General features: G+C 40.4%; 1 protein-coding gene across 6 annotated transcripts in view; it reads right to left on the reverse strand.

The window, feature by feature from the left end:
- Positions 1-16,301, reverse strand: part of MAPKAP1 (MAPK associated protein 1) — a 161,693-nt gene extending 145,392 nt beyond the window's left edge. For 5 of the 6 annotated variants that reach the window (XR_012155279.2, XM_073314624.1, XM_073314617.1 and 2 more), the window contains exon 1: positions 16,160-16,301. The gene's annotated coding sequence lies outside the window, so the exon portion shown is untranslated. Of the gene's footprint in view, positions 1-7,976; positions 8,135-16,159 lie in introns of all 6 variants that reach the window. The other variant, XM_073314616.1, reaches the window with a different exon arrangement.
- Positions 16,302-19,659: the final 3,358 nt, after the last annotated feature.

Below are 19,659 nucleotides of genomic sequence, written 5' to 3' on the forward strand. Positions count from 1 at the left end.
GAGATCCCTCACTAGGCACCAACAGGTCTGGCATCAGGATTTCATGAATATTTGTATTAAATGGAAAGAAGTAGTACTTAACTTCAACAGTGACTGCCACATACAGTTACTAATGGCGGAAAGAAAGTCAAAATTATGGAGGTGTCCAAAGGCGGCTCTGCAAGCATCATACTATGGGATTTGATCACCAATACCTCCCCCATAAAAAACCCTCAAAAGTCAGAATCTAACAACACAAATTACATAATCTTTACAGATTCTTACTGTTCTCTCTCTCTTCCGTTCTCCACCTCGTCTGTTGTCATTTCTTGTCTATGCTCTTTGATGGAGAGATGTCTTTTTTTTTTTTTTTTTTTGGTAAAGTGCCATACAGATTTATACCATTGCATAATATTAAATAATAGTCCCAGCACCATGCAGGACTTCAGCAAAAGAATGGGAGAGAAGAAATCCAGCATTCCATTTGTTAAAAATATACCTCTTAAAGAATAATTCAACTTCTACCACAAGTTTTAATAAGTTACATTAACAATGTCCAGCTGTTTTCTAGCAACTTTTATTAAATTACAATTATGCATGTCTAGACAAATTACTTTAATTAGAAAAATAAATTGTCTGTCTGTAAATATTTCTGTCTGCTAAAAATGAGAGACCATAAGGCATGTGTCCCTTTGCTGTAATTTGCCAGCTGAGGGCCTTTAAGTAATAACCTGCTGGCTTTGACCTCAGGAGTACAGACAACTAAGTACAGTAGATGGATATTTAAAAAGGAAATGTCTCCCAGGTTGTGTACTGAGAATGTTCTTTAAATATAATTATTTACACCTCACTTAGTACTGGAAAAGGCACTGCTCACCTGCAAATGGTAAGAATTTGTTTAAACAAGCAGCAGCCTTAGGCTTCTCAAAGGTCTGCAAACTCCCAATCAAAAATTACTGCTGCCCCATCAATGTGTCATATAAATGTTGGCATGTTAATTGTGTATTTATAAGATTGTTAATGGTTAGTTAATTTACCTCCTACACTATTATTGTACTTGAAATGATTTAATGTCTGCTGAGGGAGTTAACAACATGTAACAGCAGATGCGGTATTTTTACCTTTCTACACTGTACCCCGACTTCGAGCTATTAACAGTCAGCATGCTAAATTGCTCAGGCTTCCTTACAGTCTTACACATGCAATCACCTTGTCTATTCATAATTATGGGAAAAATCACAAGAAATTATGTGTTCAACTCTAGAGTTTAACCAAAAGAACTCCTTTTATTTCTAATTTTAGCAAAGGTACGTTAAAACCCCTTCCATGCTAAAATGTATATTAACTGGAAAGTCTTAAAAATTCCACCAAACTTCTCATTCAGACAATGTGAAGATTATTCATCAAGTCCTGATCCCCCCCACAGTATTTTAGCACTTGCCATCTATATTATAATCAGTTCCCACTTTTGACAGAGGCAAAATATAATGCAATGTCATGATTCTGACATGAGGCACAAAGGCAAAGAAATTCAGGCAAACTTCTCAACTTTATAAACCGTTACATGAGAAACCTTAAATACTAATATTCCCACAGATTTCAATGAGACTACTCACAAGAGTATGGATTTGCAGGATAGATTGACATTAATCTGCTTGGCTGAGGCAATGTATCAGAGCTCATGTGCTCCTCAGACCCACGGCTGACTATTGCAATTCAACGTGTAGTAGCGAGACATAAGAAAATATCAGGACACCATCACCACTTCAGCAAAACACAAATTTTGTGTTTTTAAATCAAAACCTTCATATTATTTTAGCATTTTGAACTTCACTGATACGGTTTTATTTAATGGTAATATAATTTAGACACAACTTTTATGTATATTCCATACAAAACATTAAAAATGTAACAGTTGTAGTAAGAAGCCTACAAAACTGTAACTTTGCCCCGTTGGGTATGATATAATTACATGATCACAAACTACTTATCCACAAAATCTTTATCTTTGTTCAGTGTACAAAATACATGCTTCTCAGCGATGAGGCAGTTTCTTTTCTTTAACTTTATTGTTCAGTGCATGACCCAATGTCTCACTTTGTGCACACCATCCAAGCTATGCACTGAACAAGGTCTCTCTTTCTCTCCAGGCTTCTCTATGGATCTGATCATTGTAGTATTCAAGCACCTCACACATCTTCATGAATTTATCCTCACACATTCCTGTGAAGTTAAGTAGTATCTTCATCATTTTACAGATGCAGAACTGAGCTACAAAGAGGCTGAGTGACTTATTCAAGGTTGCACAGGAAGTCTATGCAAAGTCAAGAATATAACTGATTCCTGTCTGATCCTTGGGTCTCAGTACACTGATTTTATCATAACAATGCTTCTTCCAGTAGACCACTGGCAGTGAATGAAATACGGTTGCTCTGTACATCAGCCTCATTTATAACAGAGTATAGAAGGAGTAAGGCAGAATGCTCTGGATCCCAGACCAATTCACCACACAACCCCATCTCATTCAGTTGTCTAAAGTGTGCACAAAATAAGGCAGTGTTCCTGGGGAAAAATGGTATGCAAGCATATAATTAAAAGACAGTATCTTAGTGCATACACAGGGATACATATATACAAAGGGATATATCTAAATTTGAGCTACAAACTTTAATGTGTCACTTCCTGGCTTCTGGGTGCTCTTGGCAACATAATGTTCTTTTAATATAATATTTTGTATTGAATTTCTGGGGTGTTTTTTTAAAACAATGAAATTACTCCAGAAATGCTACTATATTTACTGGACAGCAATAAAGATACCCTTCACTGCACAGTATGTGCAACTGATGAGGTAGGAGTTCACACCTCATTCCGTCCTCACCTATATCAGACAAGAGAACCCAGGAGCTCCTTGGAGGTGAAATAAGGCAGGGCTCTGAAGAGGTCATACCTCTTCCCATATGGTACCCCTTGAAAGTCCTACCTCCATTCATGCACACCTTCACATCATATTCCACAATCCTGTCTTTGAAACCTGAAATTCTATTCCATTGTCACACACCCATGTGCACATACAATGAAATCCTGAGACGTATTCCACTCATTTTACATAGGCACGTTATGTGCATTATCAATTGAAGTTTGGGAGATAAAGCTAATAAGAGTTTAACATAATCCAGTGCATGCAACTTTTAAATCCTTATAACTCAGCCAGATCAAATCTAGTTTTCAGTGGCCATCTACATCGTCAGGAATATAACCATACAACATTCCAATGTTGCACTGCTGCCTCCTGAAGTTTAGACCTTCAGAGGAAACCAAAATAATTTTCTTAGTGAAAAACTTAATTTTTGCATTTTCCATGCTCGAAAATGGGCCAAAAGTGTGACATTCAGAAAAATTTGCTCTTGGACTTCTGAAATAACAAATTTCAGCCGAAGTGGTAAAACTCTGAGAAAGCAGTAAGCAACTAAAAATGACCTTTTATAATGGAAATATGAATGCATCTGATGAAGTGAGCTGTAGCTCACGAGAGCTTATGCTCAAATAAATTTGTTAGTCTCTAAGGTGCCACAAGACCTTCTTTTCTTTCAACTATAGAGATCACTGCTTGCATTGCCTGTAAGCACCTGCTTTTACTTCTAAGAATGCAAGAGCACTAAATTACTCTGAAATATTATGCAACTTGGAAAAATAATACTTCTGTAATACAAAGTTCCACAGAAACCAGTGGGATACGTGTACCATTAATGTCAAAAGATCTTTGCAGAGTGAAGCACACAGAGAACTAATGAGAACGCTAGTTGCTAAATAACGATTTATGTTTATACACATCATTTGTGCTCAAGATATAAACAACACTAATTATCCTAAGAAAAGTACAGTTGAAATCAAAAGCATTCCTTTTTACAGGACACTGTCAAACAAAAAGTAGGTAATGATTCTTATTAGAAAATATTTCTTCTACCATCATAAACAGTTAGCTTACCCTAAAACTAAATACTAAGGAGCCAGATTTTGTATTTGCACTAAGGTAGGACTTAATACCAATATAGAAAGTACTAATGAGCCAATTTAGCATAGCATTGTAACATATCACTATCTCCACAACCATAAAATATTGCACCTAACATACTGTTAGGGAGAAAGTGTAGGGCTATTGATTTCCAGATGTCAATGGAAAACAGTTATGGAATACTGCAGACACCTCTAGAGGCTACAGCAAAACTAGATAACTTTTCAATCTCTCCATCAAAGCACTTGCTGTTCCCATTTTAAGGAAGGCAGAATATCAACAGAGAGCTAGTCTATACTATAATACTACATCAAGGATATATCAAAAAATAAAAGGACAGTGCAATATTGATATAAAGCTTGAGAGGTTGGAAAGCAGAAGAGGAAAAACAAATAAGAAAATCCTGAAAAATGTTTACCATTTATGCTGCAGTTCACCACAAACCAAAAACTGTTCTGTGAAAGATCTCTCTTTTGGTGGGGAAAAAAAATTAAATTTAAGATTTTGCCACTGCTGTAGCAACTTACAATACATGATCCAAACTGGTGTCATTTGAAGTTTACACATGATAAACAGATTTATATCGATCATAAAATATTCTGATAAGCACAACGGGTGTGCACTTGCCTGATTCCCCCCCTAACCTAAAGCTCCTCTGCTCGATCAGGACTATTATCTGAATTTAACACCACCTACTTAATTACACAATTCTTTTTTAAAACAGCAAAACGATGGAAAGTTTGCAAGTCTTGTTAAAGCTCCGAGAAATTTAAAGATACATAACTACAAATACCCATTCACAGTAGTTTATAATGAAAACACTGACAGATCCTCAACTAATGCAGTTTTATCTGGTCCCAAGGTAAGCTAGTGTAATATCCCTGGGCAAGAGAATAGCTAATTACAAAAATATATCCAGATTTCAAATTTCTCTCTCTTTTATTCTAAAAATGTTAGCGAAATGTCAGTTTCTAAGTAGAGACTATTTGTAACAGAATTATATATTTATTTAGATAACTGTTTATGAGATACTAAATGCATTATGGGTCAAACAGACCTCAGACTCCAAAGCTGAGTTGCACAGAGACGCAAGCTCAAATCTCAAGGAGTTTCTTGAGTCCAGGGTATAGATATTGCTGAGACCAAAAAAAGCACTCTCAATCTATAAGTACTGTCAACCTCATCTTCAAATATCATAAGTCAGATACCCCTAAAGCATGAGATTGGCTTCAAATGTACCTGATTTTTAAAATATCTATCTCTCTCTCTCTATATATAAATAAATATAAAATTTGAATTCTTTTTATTTGTATTCTGATATTGAGCCTTTAAGATTCAAGTTTGACCAAGATATGCGGGTGAACGAATAAAAGACATATGGGATGGATTTAAGACACAACTTTATTAATTTTACACTTGGTAGTTGTGCAATATGCCCACCTGCCGTTTTGACAGTACCAGAAACCGGTTGCAGTGCAGGTTATTGGAGGGGAGGGATAGCTCAGTGGTTTGAGCACTGGCCTGCTAAACCCAGGGTTGTGAGTTCAATCCTTGAGGGGGCCATTTAGGGATCTGGGCCAAAAACTGGGATTGGTCCTGCTTTGAGCAGGGGGTTGGACTAGATGACCTAGTGAGGTCCCTTCCAACCTTGATATTCTATGATTCTATGACTCCATTCACACCATAACTCAGGGTAGACCCTCCACAGCCTACCCTGCGACACAGTTCAACGGTGAAACCTCTCTCTTTTCTCCCTACTGCAGGAGCAAGCTGTCGTAGAGGCCACCAAGGTGGTGGGCATCTCAGTCCACAAAGACTTGAGGTCTCCCCACTCACAGAACCGCAAGTTCCATCAGCCAAAAGCCCAGGTCTCATTTACCACTGGAAGCTGGCCCTAGGAGCCTTTACCTGCATTGGATACTGCCCACAAGTTGCAAGGAGTTAACAATTTGACCTTCCTTACTCAAAACTTTTAAATCCTATTGCATTCAACCCAACTGAAGCTCTATGATGCTGTGAGGAAGGCAAACAAAGCAAAACAAAAAACAAAACCACAAACCTTTTGCCAATTTGGCCCAATGGGAAAAAATCCTTTCTGATCCCAAAACAGACATCAGTCAGAGCCACAGCATCATGAAAAACCACAGGTCCTATGCTACAACTAAAAGGATGGAGGGTGGGGCATCTAACCAGAACAAGGGGCTTTTCAAAAGCCTGGCTAAATTTAAACTGGTGGGGGTAGGATGTTGGGGGGCATCCTGGACTCATCCTCCTGTTCCAGCCAAAGGAGAAACAGAAGATTGGGGAAGGGGATGGGGTCATGTGGCAGCCACCATCTTACCACACATGCGCTCTGGGCTATTCTCCCGCCACTGACCCCACGTTACATTCCCAGCCATCTGGTCAGAATCCTCTCCCCTGTGAATGCAGTTAGGGGGTATTTCGAGCTTTTCTCTGCAAAGGTAAGGGCTAGAAACCTTTTTTTCCCCAAACACAAACTGAAATTCCGGTATAAACACATGATTAGCAGCTGGAGGCTTTGAGAAAAAATATTGAATATCATGGCAGTTGGCAACACTAAATTATGGTAAAATGAGTTTTTCTTTCCCTTCCATCACCTCTGAGCTCTGTTTGGCTATGAACCCTTCTGTTCTGAATGGTGAATGCCATGAGAACTCCCCATCCATATGACTGCACAAATAGTCTGGCTGACATTATGGCCACCCTCCCCACCTAACCCCTGTTTTTTGCAATATCTCCCCTGCTCCCACAGGGAGACTTACTCTCCAGTGACCTACATAATATAAATTACTTTTAAAATTAAATTGAATTTATCTGGGATTAGACAAAGCATTAGGGCAATGGTCTGACGTCAGGGTAGACAGGTTTGTTGTGAACATGCTTTTGGTGAGTTCTGAGGGCAGCAGCTCAGACGACAATTTCATAGTAGCCAGAATAGATTTGCAAATTCACAGTTGGCCTATTGAAATAACTATACAGTGATCATGCAGTCCCCATGCCCTGAATAACTAAAGATCATTATTAGAAATTGTCGTATGTTATGGTTAAAAAAATAACCAAACCATCTTTATTCAGACAAAAGCCTTAGACAGAGTACACAGCTCAGTAGGACGGACAAATAAGTATACAGTTGCGGATCAGGAACTATTCTGAATTCTGAGTCGATGGGATACCTCCATTTTAGTTTAACAGTTTAATAAATGTGGTTATGCTGCAGTTAAATTTCCTAAATTGTCCCTACAAAACCAGAATATTTGTGAAGACACAGCCACCCCTTTAAAGTGCCACTTATCAAATAAATGTCTCATGGTTTTAATAAAATATGTTGTAATTGTCCATGTTTCAAGTTAAAAGTAGTTTCAGATTCGACCCCAGCCACAGTCCTTCCGCCAATTTCTGTGATTTTCCTTTTTTTAAAAATGTTTCTCTTTTGTTGTAAAAGTAAAATTGAATAGAGAAAAAAAAAGTTTTCTTTGCTCTATTTGTTTTATGTTTCAGTAATAGTAGGCAATCTTCAGACAGAAGGGTAATTTTTAAGTCCACTGTGTTCCATAATCAATTAATAAAGAATTAGATCTTATTAGATTTGAAAAAAAAAATCAAATTTGAAACATCACAGAACTTCTACAAAGTATGAAAGTATGCCATGAATATAAAAAAATTCCTTCAATCTCAGAATGTAGAAGGCTGGAAAGAACAACACAATATTACATGATCGTAGGCTTGAGTGGTTCCTTGATCCCTAGACTTTAACATCTCCATTTGATGGCAGCTTTTTAAAGTGATTTTAAAGGCCAACACAAAAAGACAAAGATTAGTAAAGCAGAATTCATTTCCCCAACAGCACATTGGCTGAAGCAGGAAGGTGAGAATGCACTTCAATAGTTTATTGGTTCAGGTAATGCAAAATAATTTCACAGTGACTTCTGCCTCCACTTATGAAAAATCAGCTCTGGATACTTACTTTCTCACCAGTACAGGAACAACCTTTCCTCTTTCTAGTCTTCAACCTCTGGTAAAAGTACCAAATTCAAATATTCCAGCTCACTGTGAATATTCAAAGACTTGAAAACTATACAGCATACATATAGTACTTGAGTACTAGACAGAATCCTGTACGTGCTAGATAATGGAGAGAGGAGAACCACATATGAAAACTTAAGTTAATGTTTCAAACACTCAGCTATATTTAAGACTGAATACTTAGTTAGAAAATCTGTCACTAATATCCTTTGGTTCCTATATTTAAAAAAAAATAATGAAAGGCACCATTTAAAGTGGTTTTTAAAAGGTAACCGGTCATGAGAAAAACTGGATTTTTAAAAAATATGATGCAAGTGCAACATTTATTAAAAATATCTTTAGAAATCCTCGCTAGCTTAGGAACACGTAAATCTGTTTTATATAAAATATTTTATTTCTGTATTTACAGAATTCTGTTTGGAATTCTTCTACTTTTGATGTCACACTAATCAGGATGCAAATTATACCAACTGAAATATCTTAAATATTTTATTTACTGTGTCATGGAGGTAGAGGGGGTTTGGAGAGAGAGAAAATTGGAGCTCCCATGCACATAACCTGCCCCCACTATTTGTTTCTTGGTCTTGTCAAAGCTTCATTTGACTGTAAACAAACCGTTCCTCTGAGTTATCCCACATCAAGATTTAAGCAAATAAATATGTATTAAAAAATGCAGAGAATATAAATTAGAGCAGACAAATCTGTATCTAGACTCATGCCTGCAAAGAGCATTCTATCAATATAGTGAAATGCTAATCTCCTAATTAACAACCTAATTAGGTAATTATGGCTTTGCAGAGGGATGCCTAAATGAAATATGACAACATGGTCACCTCTTTATATGGCACCTGTGGGCCTTTTCAGCTGTCACTGCAAAGAGTGCAATATCAATTTGAACAGATGACAAAGTGTTGTCATTTTTCATTCTGATATTGTACTGAATGGTTTGGACAGAAGCAGTTTACAAAAGCGGCATCTTGTCTGATTTTTGCCTAATCTAAATATGTTCAAACACTTTGCTTAATTTTTAACATCTATGATTATACTGAATTTTTTATATTGGCTACTACAGAAGTGTAACAGAGCACATACTCCACATTCACAAAGTTATCTAATCATACTGTGCTGGCCACATACGATGAAGCTACCATAGTCTTGAAGTACATGCTCATTAGGGTTGACAAGAGCAGCAAAAACCTAGAGCACATTAGTTCATTTCGGCATTTAAAGACACAGGTTTTTTTTTTAAAAAGTTACAGCACTTTGTAAATAGCATGTTCCAATTTTGTTTTTTAAATCCCTTTTAAAAAATTGCTACTTCTATTAATGATCAAAACCCTTTTGCAGAACTTGAGGAAGGATGGGTATTCAGCATCAACAAGACAGTGAAACTGACTATACTTTGCCCACTGAATAGCACTTTCTGTAAACTGATTATTTTTCTTTATCATTCTTCAGTTACAGTAATCTGATGAGTTACTTATAACGAAAGTAGGCACAACTTTAGATGGAGCTGTTATTTTTCAAGTTGACACTGTCCTTTAACAATATTTGGAGATCCTCTCGACAGATATGCAAAATGCTTTGCAGACATTAACTAAGCCTCAGTGTTCCTTACATTAATGTATTACTATATTTGTTTGCAAATGGGAAACTGAGGTACAAAAAGATGATGTGACTAGCCTAACAGTAAGTCAGAGGCAAAAAAGATAAAAGGAGCTAGGAGTCCTGATTCCTACTCTCCAACTATAACACAAGGCTAAGCCATGAAAGTTAACAATCATGATTTAAAAACATAAATAAATGTTTTTATTTAAATCATGATTTTTTTGTAAATTAAAATATTTTATATACATGTTGCTAGTTCTTTACTTTCTTCCCATGTAACAGTCTTAAACTGCTAGTGAATATTTTGTATTTTTTCTTTAATTTCCAAATTGTTAGTAGAATTTCAGATTTTACATGCATATTTATTCTAACAAGTTTCACACTTAAAATGAAAAAAGAAAAGGAGTACTTGTGGCACCCTAGAGACTAACAAATTTATTTAAAATGCTGATCTGTGCTGAAAGACAAGCCCAGGGCCCCCAATAACAACCATACTGTGAGAACAACAAACTCAAACACAGAATTGATAAGCATAGAACCTGTGTTACCTCCACCACCTTCCATTGTTGAGGCCTTGGGTGTTGGTAAACCACACTCCTTCCTGTTCTCTGCTTGAGGCACATAATGGTTTAGTCTCCTGAAGACTGCTATTTTAGTCTAATCCTTGCTATTGGGCTTAATTTTGGAGTAACTGGGTGGGGATTAGCGGCCTCTGTTGTGCAGTAGGTCAGACTAGATATGGGGTTCTCAAACTTAATTGCACCGTGACCCCCTTCTGACAACAAAAAATACTACTCAACATCAAGGTGGGGGAGGGGGAGTCTGAGCCTGCCTAAACCCCACCACCCCAGGCAGGCGGGCCAAAACCAAAGGGCTTCAGCCCCAGGTGAGCGGTCTGTAACCTGAGCACCGCCACCCAGGGCTGAAGCCTTCAGGGTTTGGCTTCAGCCCCGGGCCCTACCAAGTCTAATGCCAGCCCTGGTGACCCCATTAAAATAGAGCCGTGACCCACTTTGGGGTCCCAACCCATAGTCTGAGAACTACTGGACTAGATGAGCTGCTAGTCCTTTCTGGTCTTCAACTCTCTAGGTATGATTACAAGCCATTAAAAACCCATAGCTGGGTTGTGCCAACTGACTCAGGCTTGCAGGGCTCATGCTAAGGGGATGTTTAATTGTAGTGTAGATGTTTGGGTTTGGGTGAAGTGAGGTGGGAAGGTATTTGTGTTACAAACACCAGAGGTGAAAGTAAGCCGGTACACCGCCACTACCGCAGCTGGAGCCCCAGGCCCCTTAAATCAAGATTTAAAGAGCCTGGGGATTTAAGGCCCTGGCTCTTCCAGCTGAGGCCACGCCCCCTGCTCAGGACTCTGGCATACGGTAAGTCCTTTAACTTACTTTCACCCCAGACAAACACCATCACTTGTACACATTTACATAGTACACACTTCAGTCTTTAACCATACACTTGCCTGAAAAGGAGAATCCAGAGAAGTATATTTTTCTCTTTGCCTGTACACCACTGAAAAAAATAAAATTAGATCTAAAAAAAGTTTAGATCTCCGTCAAAGTTCTTTGAAGAATTGTCAAGGGACTCAATTTGTAGACTATGGCTTGCACTTTTCCTGAACAAACCTCATTAGTCCTTGACAATGACCTAAAACTGGGTTTGCTTGCCTAGGGCCCCCTCCCCAAAAGATCTGACTGTAGGATTGTGGCTTGTATCTTTCATCTGCCTATGGTCCTTTCTAACAAAACTAAAGAGACAAACTTAATTGCCAGAATATTGGCAGGATTACATTAAGGGCTGTTTACCAATTTTTCTTTGGTTGAGATACCTTATATCTGAAGTAAATTCCATTTGGAATATTTAACTGGCTTTCAACCACAAAATAACTGCTCCCTATCAGTCATAGTTTTATGGCTAGGTCTCTGTCACCATAGTATCACATTTCAATACTAAAAAATGTGATCCTAGAGAAATGAGAGGGACATTACCTTTAAAATGTGTTTTAGATGTATAGTTCATTTTGTCTACATCAACAGTAAAAGCATATTCATAAATGTAGATTCCTGTTCCAAATACTGTAAATCTAGCTATGAATAAAACTAACTGCACTGCATACATTTAAAGGTAAAGAGAAGAAAATCCACAGTACGTAGGCAAGGCATATTACCAGAATTTAATCTCAACATTTTTCTATCACCACACTTTGTTCCAAATGCTGATTTTCCCCCCCACCCTTTATTTAAAAAAAAAAAAAGCGTTACCTGCCAATTTCTCTCTCTGGTCCTAATCCTGTTTTCTTGTATCATTTCTACTTCCAAAGCTAGAACTGCTAGCATCCAAAATTAGATCCTGAACAGCCCTCAGGATTTATTTTCTTCATTTTTATATTCCACAGTATTTACTTATAAAACAGCAGTTCATTCCAAAGAAAGTATTTTAGAAATCAAAATTTGTACCCATTTATATTAAACAAAATTAAACTGAATAAACTTTGGACAAGACAGACCATAATCACATTTCTCTCTCATCACAACGGGGGTGGGGGTCCGTGCACCCCTTTATGAGTTGTTTGCATAGTCACAAAGAAAATTACTATTTAGAGAATTGCCCTTTGGGCTCTATATCAAATGTAAGCACAGATTCATAATTGTTTAACTTTAGCTATCTCTTCTTTCTCCTTTTAATTTTCAAAGCTCCCTAGCGGTCTCTTTTTTCCCTACTTTTTTCCCTGCTTCCTTAATTTCTGAGTTATTAGCCCAAGGCTTCTGAACGGTCAGTGCACAAAGCATGCCCCGGTTTTTAAAAAAATTGTGAACTAACTTTTGACAGGACTTCCTCTCAAAACACATCATGGAAACAGGTTACGGACGTGCTTCATATGATTAAAATTGGGCTAATGGACAACACTACACCAAGCCCAAGATGTGAACAAAAACATACTACAGACCAGCACCAGTAAAGACAAATATTAGCAAATATGGAGGCTTTTTCAGTATATGTCTTGTTTTGAGAAAGCTTGCCAGTGGATTTCAGTGGTAGCCATGTTAGTCTGTATCAGCAAAAAAAAAAAAAAAAAAAAAAGGAGTCCTTGTGGCACCTTAGAGACTAACAAATTTATTTGCGCATAAGCTTTCGTGGGCTAGAACCCACTTCATCAGATGTATGAAGTAAAAGATACAGGAGGAGGTATAAATACATGAAAGGATTTGGGTTAATTTACCGAGTGTTAGGTCAGTCAGTCTAACGAGATAAATCAATTAACAGCAGGATACCAAAGGAGGAGAAATAACTTTTGAAGTGGTAAGAGAGTGGCCCATTACAGACAGAGTAGCAGCCGTGTTAGTCTGTATTCGCAAAAAGAAAAGGAGGACTTGTGGCACCTTAGAGACTAACAAATTTATTTGAGCATAAGCTTTTGTGAGCTACAGCTCACTTCATCGGATGCATTCAGTATTTTCCACTGAATGCATCCAATGAAGTGAGCTGTAGCTCACGAAAGCTTATGCTCAAATAAATTGGTTAGTCTCTAAGGTGCCACAAGTACTCCTTTTCAGACAGTTGACAAGAAGGTGTGAGTAACAGTAGGGAGAAATTAGTATTGAGGAAATTCAGTTTAGGTTTTGTAATGACCCAACCACTCCCTCCCTTAGGGTATCCTGCTGTTAATTGATTTATCTTGTTAGACTGACCTAACACTTGGTAAAGCAACCCACATCCTTTCATGTATTTATACCTGCTCCTGTATCTTTTACTTCATACATCTGATGAAGTGGGTTCTAGCCCACAAAAGCTTATGCCCAAATAAATTTGCTAGTCTCTAAAGTGCCACAAGGACTCCTCGTTTTTCTTGCCATCAGAGACACTGGGGAAATATTAAAATGTAGAATATCAAAGGGCTGGATTAGCCTCACCTCTAATATATAGACTATATAGACCAGACAGACTGAAAGAACTGGTGTTAGTAAAATGTAGCACAGCAAACTTACTGTCATTATGAAAAGGTGCTAAAAGGAGTTCTTTGCATCAACAGACATGGGGGAAGGCTGTGAAGACTTTTTGCTTTTCTACACTGAACACAGTGTTTTTTTAAAAATCAACTTGTTTCAGTTATTTAAGGTATCAAGGGCCCTCGGGCATTTGTCTCATTCTTACACCCCAGAATTTCTGGTAACGGAAAGCTTGTTTTATTGAAAATAACAAACAGATCCTCTGACAAACAACTTAGTGATGAGATCTTTATTGTAAGGGCCACTCATACTCCTATACAAACAAATTCCAAGAGAACCAAACAATTAAAAGTGAAACCTAGAGCAGACAGGGCACATAACTGAAATAAAAAGCTATGGCAGGGCTCTCAAACTGGGGGTCAAGACCCCTCGGAGTCATGAGGTTTTTACATGGGGGAATCACAAGCTGTCAGCCTCTATCCCAAACCCTGCTTTGCATCCAGCATTTATAATGGTGTTAAATATATTAAACATATATTTTAATTTATGAGGGGGGGTCGCACTCAGAGACTATGTGAAAGCGGTCACCAGTACAAAAAAGTTTGAGAACCACTGACCTACAGTAATCAACAGATGGTGTGTGGCTATGAGAAGGGGCTTGTCTACACACCAACTAGAACTGAAATAACTAAGCTGGTTGTAATTCACACTTTTTTTTACTTCAGAGCAAATCTGTGGATAGACTCTTACTTTGGACTATATCAAAACAGTACACTCTCAATTTGAAAAGTGTCAACACACAGATTTGCACTAAAATAATGGGAGGTTTTAATTACAACCAATTTAGTTATTTTGGTTCCAGTCTGTGTATAGACAGGACCTAAGTAAAAGGTAAGCTAAACTGAAAACAGTCTGGATGCCCCAAAAGGTTCATCTTGTCATTTAGTTTTCAAACAGTTGTCAAGTAAACTATGTTATTCCTGGTCTAGATGACAACCAGGGCTTAACAACACTTATATCAAACCTTACCTTTGTCTCAATCACAAAATATACCACTCCCTCTCCCACCCTGGAATTCCTACAGTATGTGAGCACTGCAGTTGGCTGGCAACCCTTCTCATGTGTGTCAGAAAACAAGGCAATGAACCAGCAAATAAGGCAGAGTGGAATCACTTTAAACGGTCACACTACAAGCACTCTACACAACCAGAGTAGCATGTTAGAGACTGGGGATCCAAACCAAAGAAGCTCATGCAACAGGAAAGTTATAATGTTAATATGAGGTGGTAATAGCAGAACACAGTGGAATGTAACTTACCATATTATCCCAGGACATCAAGTCTATTGTACTTGCTTATGGGAACCAGAAACTCAGTATCTGAACCAAAGCCTCTCAACAGTATCTCAATTTCTATAATGTGCCTGAGTCCAGGCCTTTTGCCACATGCCCCACCAGATCATCACCTGTTTTCCCCTTTCAAATCACTTCTTAGAAGCCCACTTGATCTACATTGTTTACCCAAACTATAGCTTCTTGTCCATTATATTATGCAATTACAATGAAGACCTTGCAAAAAGATTGGTGTGTTTTAAGTGCCTTTTACCTACTCTAAAGGGCGGCCTACATAAAGCTCTCTATATAAACCGTACTAATTTGTATATCTACAGGACTGATATATTCACATAAGTCTCTGAAATATCATAAAGGTAGAATAATGGTTTCCTGTAGCCCATGAATTTAACAAGACTTTTATTCTGAGGAATAAATGAACGATTATACAGAAGAATCTCACTAACTCACACAAGTGAAGACCAGCTGTCAATTACAGAATTTTGTGAATTAGCAACAGAACAGGTGCACTAAAACCATGCTCATGTAGCATTAGCTATACTTTGTTCACTCATTTTCACTGTTTAATTTTAATGAAATGTGATAGGCAGTAAGAGATTTACAAATATTCTGCACCACACTGTGAAGATAAGGAAGTCAGACGCGTGGCAACGTACAATAATCTCTGCCAACAAAGCTCTGCTGAGAGAGAAGGAGAAACCGCAGGTTTGTACCAACTACATAGTTCTGTTGATCACACTCCTTTTTCTGCCTTCAACGAGGTGTCAAACGCCCGCAGCGAAGTACCATGTTAGGGACGGGTCAGGGCAGGACAGGGAGCGGGGACTCCCGGGCTCCTCCAGCTCGGGGAAGGGGCGCTGGGAGCGAGGGCTCTGGATTCCTGGGGCTCCAGCGGGGCTCCAGCTGTTCCAGGGGGTGGGGGCAGACGGAGACTAGGGCTCTGGCCTCAATGCCGGGAGGGGAGCGGGGTCCAGGGGCCGGGGTGGGCAAAGGGGCGCGGCCCGGCCCTGCCCAGGGCCCAGCGGGCGGCGAGCCGCAGCCCCCGGGCTGGGCTCGGGCTCGGGCTGCGGGACGCGGCCTGCCCCAGCACAGAGCCGAGCTCAGCCCGGCACCGGGGCTCCATCCCCGGCGCAGCCTGCCTGAGTCCAGGGAGCGGGGCCGGCGGGAGCGGGGCGGCGCAGCTGGCACCCGGGACCCTTCCCCACTTACAGGCCGCGCGGGCGCTGCAACTCCCGTGGGGCCGGGTCCCTCTTCCTGCCCCCGCCGGCGGGGCCGCTTCCGGGGCCGCTCAGACCCCGCCGCCACCCGCTCGCGGCGCGGACACGCGAACCCGGAAACACAACCTCCTGCCGGAAGTGACGGGGGTCGGGGGCGCACGGGCACGCGCACGGGCACGCGCCGGCGGGAGGGGGGGCCGCGGGCCCGGCTGGCGCGCGCTCCGGGAGCCGCCGAGCCGCGCCGCGCCGAGCCGAGCCGAGCCGAGCCGCGCCGGCCGCCGGGCCCGCAGCCCTCGCCTGCTGGCGCTGGGGCGCCCCGGGCCGTTTGGGGCGCTAGGGAAGAGCCGGGAGTAACCCCCGAGCAGCCCCGCGGCCCTCGTGGAGAGTCGGCCCAGGCGCTCGGGTGCCGAGCTTTGCAGGGGCCGGAGTCGCTGCCCGGCCCGCGCAGGCGGGCGTGGGCGTCCTGCTCCGGGGTCGCCTGCATCTGTAGGGCCGAAGCGCCTTCCTCTCGTAGGGGGGCTAGAGTCCCGCAGACGAGACAGAGACCCGGCATCTAGAGGAAACGTGCGGGACGCCATGGAAAGGGCCGGCTGTCATAATTTGCAAAAATAAGAAAGTGAATGAACAATTTTGGCGTAAGAAAGACCCAACAACCACAGCCGGGAAAAGGGATGTCATTAGAATGATCTTGCATCCACCTTGGAGACAGGATACAGATTTCATTTAGTGGGGTTTTCAATCCGCTCTCTCTCTTAGGAACACAGGAATTGCCATCCTGCATCGGACCCGGGCATCTGGTTCAGTACCTTGCCTCCAACAGCGACCACAATCAGATGCTTCAGGGGGAGGTGTAAGAATCTTGCTGGGGTTTCCTATCGTACTTGTCATCATAACTGATTCTTACTTCCCATGTAAATTACATATGCACTGAGAGTCTGCATGCACTTTATTAATTTTCTGTTGTCCCTGTCATAAAAGAGGATTTACTCAGGATATACTTTTGTTATTCCTTTCTTACTTTCTGTCACACATTAATCTGGGGTTATTGTGGCAAAATTTGTAAAAGAGGATGGTTTTGCAATGTGTCTGGAACATGGTCAGACTCTAGAGGAGATCAGCCCAATCCAAACTCATTTTACATCCTTCAGTCTTTGGTCTTCATGTGCTTCATTTTGGGCTTTGTGGGCTCTGTTGTTTCAGAGAAGTACAGATGTCAGACCCCTTGTCTACCCTAGAAAGGGTTTGCTGGCAGAGCAAGTGAAGACACAACTTATACAGCCAAAAGATTTATTTTCCTAGTATTGTTTGTATCAATTCTTCAATTGTTTGTATCAATTCTTCAACCAAAATAAGCTATACCAGCAAAAGGACTACACTAGAACCTCAGATTTATGAACTCCTTGAGAATGGAGGTTGTTCATAACTCTGAAATGTTCCTGAACTCTGAACAAAACGTTATGGTTGTTCTTTCAAAAGTTTACAACTGAAATTGACTTAATACAGCTTTGAAATTTTACCATGCAGAAGAAAAATGCTGCTTTTAACCATCTTAATGTAAATGAAACAAGTACAGAAACAGTTTCATTACCTGGTCAAATCTTTTTTAAAAACTTTCCCTTTATTTTTCAGTAGTTTACGTTCAACATAGTACTGTACTATATTTTTTTTCTCTGCTGCTGCCTGATTGCATACTTCCCATTCCAAGGGCATGGCTACACTGGAAACTTCAAAGCGCTGATGCAGGAGCACTCCCGCAGCAGCGCTTTGAAGTGCGAGTGTGGTCCCACGTGAATGCTGGGAGAGAGCTCCTAGTAATCCACCTCCACGAGGGGATTAGCTCCGAGCGCTGGGAGCCTGTCTACACTAGCACTTTAAAGCACTCAGACTTGCTGCGCTCAGGGGTGTGATTTTTCACACCCCTGAGCCAGCAAGTTGGAGCGCTATAAAATGTAAGTGTAGACAAGCCCCAGGTGAGGTCTGTCATTGGCAGACCAGTTTGTAACTCTGGTGTTCGTAACTCTGAGGTTCTACTGTATTTTAATGTGTCAATACTAGGGCTTTTGCTGGCATAGCTACGTCAGTTGGGGTGGTTTCACACTCCTAATCAATATAGTTATACCTACAAAACTTTTTTAAGTGTAGGCCAGGCCTGACTGTATAATGAGTGAAGATGTATTTGCTGATCAAGTTGGTCCTGAATATTTGAGAGCCTTATTAGGACTAATATCTTCAATTGGCAATAAAAATATACATGGAGCCAGTATGTGGATCAGTGCACAAGGCAAAATGAGCAGGTGGGTTTTTGTGTGCTGTATGAGTTAGAACCTCTGTATGGCTTCCAGTGCACATAATTATACCGTGAATTACATTCTATTCTCCAGGGCTTTGTCCAGACCAGTTTTAAATGTCCCAAGTGACAGCTTCCATCACTTTCTTTGAGAAACTATTCCACAGGTGATAACTACATAAGTTCTGCCTGCCAGCCTTTAACTAGAAGAAATGGGCATTGCTGTGAATAATTTGCTTTTCAGGGGGATGCATTCTGACACACTTGAAGTGCACAACAAGCTATAACACCCAGCCTATTGTGCCTCACTGATTCTACATACAGAATGTGGACATTGCACTGCTGTTTATGGATCACTTCACACTTTGAGTGCCAATATGTACATATTTATTCAGGGGACACCATCATAGGGCCTAATCACATCAGCCACACGATCAGAGGCTCGTTCACCTGCACATCTACCAATGTGATATGTGCCAGCAATGTCCCTCTGCCACGTACATTGGTCAAACTGGACAGTCTCTACGTAAAAGAATAAATGGACACAAATCAGATGTCAAGAATTATAACATTCAGAAACCAGTCGGAGACCACTTCAATCTCTCTAGTCACTCCATTACAGACATAAAAGTCGCAATATTACAACAAAAAGACTTCAAAAACAGACTCCAATGAGAGACTGCTGAATTGGAATTAATTTGCAAACTGGATACAATTAACTTAGGCTTGAATAGAGACTGGGAGTGGATGGGTCATTACACAAAATAAAACTATTTCCCCATGTTTATTCTCCTTCCCCCCCCCCCCCACAACTGTTCCTCAGATGTTCTTGTCAACTGCTGGAAATGGCCCACCTTGATTATCACTACAAAAGGTCGTGTCCCCCCCACTGCTGGTATTAGCTCATCTTAAGTGATCACTCTCCTTACTGGAAATGGCCCATGATCACTTTAGATAAGCTATTACCAGCAGGACAGTGGGGTGGGAGGAGGTATTTTTTCATATTCTCTGTGTATAAATAAAGTCTGCTGCAGTTTCCACGGCATGCATCCGATGAAGTGAGCTGTAGCTCACGAAAGCTCATGCTCAAATAAATTGGTTAGTCTCTAAGGTGCCACAAGTACTCCTTTTCTCCTTACAGTGTGTATGATAACACCCATTGTTTCATGTCCTCTGTGTATATAAATCTCCCCACTGTATTTTCC

The sequence above is a fragment of the Lepidochelys kempii genome, chromosome 16 (genome assembly GCF_965140285.1).
Source record: "Lepidochelys kempii isolate rLepKem1 chromosome 16, rLepKem1.hap1, whole genome shotgun sequence".
NCBI classification, from domain to species: Eukaryota; Metazoa; Chordata; order Testudines; family Cheloniidae; genus Lepidochelys; species Lepidochelys kempii.